This window comes from Eutrema salsugineum, unplaced genomic scaffold (assembly GCF_000478725.1).
Source record: "Eutrema salsugineum unplaced genomic scaffold, Eutsalg1_0 scaffold_32, whole genome shotgun sequence".
NCBI classification, from domain to species: domain Eukaryota; kingdom Viridiplantae; phylum Streptophyta; class Magnoliopsida; order Brassicales; family Brassicaceae; genus Eutrema; species Eutrema salsugineum.
This window is the reverse complement of record NW_006256742.1, coordinates 95,867-101,641: the sequence shown is the minus strand read 5'-3', so window position 1 is coordinate 101,641 and position 5,775 is coordinate 95,867. Positions and strand designations below refer to the sequence as shown.

The following is a 5,775-nucleotide window of genomic DNA, read 5'->3' as shown; positions in this document are numbered from 1 at the left end:
GTTGTAGTTTAAAGCTTATAAACATAAAAAAACCTTATAAACGAAAAATAAATAATATATTTTATTAAAAATAGATTTATATTTATAAATTTATCTTTCACCCAAATAATAGATTGTAGATCACCAAGTAACATCTTAGAAAAACAACTACCATCTTAATATATATTGTTCATTTTTTATATATCTCATTATATGGGACAATAACATTACATAAAAGGTAAGCAAACTTAAAAAGGATAGAAACCCAAGTTTTCTTAGTACTTGAGACCAAGAGTAAGTTCAAGGGACAATTTTTCGTCATCCTTCAAAACTTTTGAGTTTAAAGGATCATTCGCACCATCACCAGCAGTAGCGACATCATCATCAGCATTAACAACGATATTGTTGTTATTATCTTTCTCATCGTCTCTGATTTCAATTAGTCCAACCTGCCATTGTATAATCATATAGATAATTAAATAGTTCTTAACAATTTAAAAAATATATATATATATATATTATTCATACCATAAATAAATCAAATTTTAAAACAAAAACTTCTAAATCATAGCTTATGCATTTGCTTATATTTTAATGTGTATCAAGTTATACATGTAGTTTGTTTGGGATTGAATACTCTTAGTGAACACTATAAAAGGAACATTTATATAATTCGATATTGAATGTGTAGAAAAACCTAAAAGGACATAGATATTCTAATTTGGAATGCGCCAAGCCAAACGCATTTCTTATCGATACATGTAACACATGAATATTTTTGTAGCAAATAACCAGACACAAACTCAAAAATTAACACACTATACCACCATTTTAACCAGAACTTAATTAGATAATTGATTTCACAAAGTTATTTAAAAGTCTAAGGGTCAAAGTAATAATTTTATTCCCTACACTTCAAGACCAGGCCTATTTCGATATGAACATATATAAATATTTAAGCAATAATTTAAATTGTACGAACAAAATAATATTTTCCAAAAACAATTATATTTGAATAGATTTTGTTACATTGTATTTCTTATTAGCAATACATAAATACATGTATCTATCATTCATGTAGGAAAAACAATATTCAGTGAAAAATATACTGGCATATCTGAAATTATGAACATTAGATTATTTTAGGTAGTTTCTTCATTTAGTCAATTAATTGATAGATACATGTATTTATATATTGGTAATAACAAATGCAATGTAACAAAATCTTTTCAAATATAATTGTTACAAAAAGAGATATACCAGTATATATTGCTATTTAAAGAGATATGCCAGTATATCTTTCACTGAGTGTAAAAACAAAATGCTATTTTTCAAAAACAAAGAGATTTGAATAGATTTTGTTACATTGTATTTCTATGAGCAATACATAAATACGTCTATCTATCAATGAATTGACCAAATGAATAATCAACCTAAAATAATAAAATGTTCATAATTCCAGATATGTCAGTATTTCTTTCACAAAATATATTATTTTCATACTAATTTTTCAATATTATTAAAAGAGAAAATGTTGTCAATATTGATCTAGTAATATGTTTTTACTATTTTTCGTAAAATTAAAAAAAAATAAAAAATATTTTTAACAAGATTAAAATATAATAAAATTTTGTTTCAAAACTATTTTATTAATAATAAATTAAAAATAATTTAACTATGCAATAGTTTGATAAATGTATAACTATTTTGTTTTTCAAAATTGTATAAACTCTTGGTAAAATAATTGATTTTTGATTAATCAAATTATTCTATTTATTTATGGAAATTTTTGATCTAAGAAAATAAGATTTTTGACTTAAGTATAATATATACTCAGATTTATTACCAAGTGTGAACTTATAATCTGACAACTACAATACAAGCTGGAAAAAAAATATTCTCTCATGTTTTCCAATTTTGAATCTATTTTCAACTTCCATTCCCTAAACTACATTTTTATCATTTAAAAAACACCAACTATTTTTATATCTTTAGACTCCTATAATTTAAGTTATGAAAAAAATCACTCTTCAAAATGGCTATTTTATGTTTCTAACCTAGATATAATATATAAATTCAAAACATTAGATTTTTAACTATGAACTTAAGCGAATAATATTTATAATGCTTTAGTTTGTGGTCACTTTACAAGTCAAAATAAATCACATTCAAAGTTTCCAGTAAAGAAAACTAATTCCAGAAATATATTAAAAAGAAACTTTGACCCATTTACTAAACCAAATCTTAGATATTATCTCAAATATCTACAAATATTTTTTTTTAACATTAATGTACAATTTTTACTAATGTCATCTTGTTTATATAAGTGACTAAGATAGAAAAAATAATTAAATAGATTCATAACTGTATTAGTTATAATTATTATTTTATTTTTTATTTTTCTCCCTATCTATAAATAATAATATCTATAATATAGAGAACAAATCTTTGTACCCCCTATCCACCATTACTATATAAAACAACTCATCCATGATTTTAGTTCACAACTAACACAAAACAAATAAACATACAAAAAAAGAGAAACATTTTTTTTAAAAAGTCCATCATGACGAGGAAGAAGGTGAAGCTTGCTTTCATTGAAAATAACTCGTCCAGGAAAGCAACCTTTCAAAAAAGAAAGAAAGGCATTCTGAAGAAAGTGAAGGAAATCTCGACTCTATGTGGTGTCACTGCCTGTGCCATCATCTACAGTCCCTATACGTCCAATCAAGATGTCTGGCCATCGATTTCTGGTGTGCGAAGGGTAGTTTCGGATTTCCAGACGTTGCCGGAGATGGACCAACAAAAAAAATGGTGGACCAAGAGACCTTTCTCAGACAGAGGATCGCCAAATTGTCTGAGAATCTGAGGAGGCTGGAGAAGGATAACAGGGAGCAAGAAATGATTGAAGTCATGTTCCAATGTTGGGATGGAAGCCTGGAGAGGTTTCATCTCAATATTTTGGATCTCAATACCTTAGGTTATGTGATTGGACAATATCAAAAAGATATTAATCGCAAGATCGAGATTTTGGAGAGTTCTAGTATGGAGATGGGTGAATCTTCTAATACTGCTGTCACTGCGGCTATGGCTCATTCTTTTGAAGGCATTGGATCTTTGGCAGTTGCTTCGGCTACAACTGCTCCAGCCGCTCCAGCCGCTACGATTCATGAGGTTTATTCTTCCTCCACATCCGCTGCTGCCGCAACTTTTTTTAACTCTATTCAGCAACAGCAACATCATCATCAACATCAACAATTTCGTCATCCTGCCACTCCACATGTTGGATTCTATGAGCAAACTCGAAATATGAACCTGAATCAAATTCATAGTCGGATCCAGCAACAACCTTTTATGGAGATGATGAACCATCCTGACCAAATGAGTGATGCATATGAGTATATGGATAACCGCCACAACCCCAACCTCCACAACCCCTTCCACCACCACCAGCACCAGCAACAACAGCAAATCCCCAGTGATTCCTCTACTGCTCTGACCACAGTCAGCTCAAGCAGTATCATCCATGTTACCAGTCCAAATCCTACCAATAATACATGGTTCCATTAGGGTTTCAAGAATAGACGTTCACATTTTAATAAGCAAAAAAATAAACTTATTCTCAAGTGCTTTTGCAATTAATTTTTTTTGTAGCTGTTTTTAATATTGTTGTGGTTTTATTTTACTATCTGAATGATTATGATTTTTCATTTTATGGATTTGTGATGTGTCATTTTTATTTAAATAATATATGATTTCGTTAGCATTTTGAGAATAAATGTTCACAGTCTGATAAGTAAAATAAAAAACTATTCTAAAGTGCAAAATACATTTATTTTCTTTTAGTTTAAGTTTACCTAAGATATTGGAGTTAGAATCTAGGGTAATGGTGATTACATAATATATTACCAAATTTGGTACTAAGTTTTACATAAAATTTCAAAATGAATTTTCTAATCAAATGTCTAATTTATATTTTAGCTAAAAATAGTTGGAATGTCATTAACGCAGGTGATCACTATTTAAATGTATGTAATTTATCGTATATATAAATTTTGTATATTTAAAATATATATTTTTTAATCTATAAGAAATGTGGATTAGGGTTTATTCTATTTTTAATAGCTCCTTAACAGCAAACATTTAGCTCCTAGTTTATGTGTTTAACTGTATCTTCTTATGATGAAAAATCTAAAATCTAATAGGATCCCTTGGGACATCGTAAAAAGCTTTACAAGGGATGGTTGTTTCCAATCATATTTGGCTACGGGTGGACCAGCATGGCTTCATGAGAGATTATATCGAGAAGCATGTGCCACAAGATATTTAAGATTGAGAAACTCGGAAGTGGAAGCATGTTGGAACCATTGGAGACTGATGCTTTATTTATATGGTTGCTTTTTTCTCTGTTTTTGTTTTACGAGATTTTTTGTTCTTTGGTTTTTGATTAATTATATTCCAACGTGAAAAAAATCTATGTAAAATATGTTGAAACATTGTTTTCGTAGAAAAAATGTTCTTGTAAAAAAATTGAGAATTATAAAAGTTTTTTGGATATTTTGTTTCATTGTTCATGGATTTTATTCTCTGCTTATATCTGTATTTTTGGATATAAGAAGATATTTTTTATCTCCTGGTTCAGGAAATAATATATATATATTTTTTATGAATTTTTTTGTTTCATATGTGTATTATTGTTCTCTAGATGGATGAGGTAAATCAAGATTCATAGTCTTTCTCAACTCTCTAGCTGCGCAAGAAACAAGTAATTAATTTTCATGAAAATATATCAATGTGTAGAAATTATAGATAAATATATGTATCTGTTTGTGTTGGGTATGCTTATTAATAATTAATAAAAATACATTAGCAAACTGTGTCCATATGTTTCTTTTAACATCATATATTATGAAGTATCATAGTCTCTATATAACTGATTATATTTCTTTTACAGAAGTCCATATTCATAATGAAATAACATGTTGAAGAGGGATAAAGAATATATACAGTTCTATAGATCAATATATACAAGTGTACAGATCGATATACTTTTAAAAAATATAACATGCTAGCTTTTTATTTTATTTTTGTAACCAAACATGCTAGCTAATTTATCTATGCTTTAAAAGAACCCCAAATTTTCCTAAATAAAGTCTTATTCATAAAATATGTGGTTACTGAATAAAGTCTCATTAATCAAATATGTGGTTACTGAGTCTATATTATAACTACATAATGTTCTCTTGCAATGATTCAACACTTAAACTGGTCAGATCTGCTATATCAGAACTGTACTCTTATCGTGTTTGACTTGCATTAAAGCATTGATCTATATTGACTCACTAAAACCATGAAGAATATGAGAATGGCCAATATAGAATTTTAGATATATATATATTCATGTATAATCACCAATAAAATTGATAATGTTTTTTTGACACATATAGAGAGTATCTTCAGTTTGTATATGTGCATATCCATAATTATCATATGTTAGATTGGCTACTTAAACAAGAACAGTGACTTATGAAATATGTTAGTGATATATCTATCTATAGATATTAAAAAATTATAATGAATTAGTCTCAAGTTTAATCGTTTAGTTTGAAAATCTTACAACAACAGTAAAAAATTAAACTTGATAAATAAATTAAATCTATGATGTATAAAGGAACTTCTGTTTTATTTCCCTTTTTTAAGTCTCAAAATATACCTTGATAAATCTTTAGGGTTAAAAACATATCTATACGAAAGTAATATCATAATCCCTTAAATATTTATCTAAGATATAATAGG

General features: G+C 27.6%; 1 pseudogene; it reads left to right on the top strand.

The window, feature by feature from the left end:
- The first annotated feature begins 2,545 nt into the window (after nt 1-2,545).
- LOC18014231 lies at nt 2,546-3,549 on the top strand (annotated as a pseudogene).
- The last annotated feature ends 2,226 nt before the right edge of the window (nt 3,550-5,775 follow it).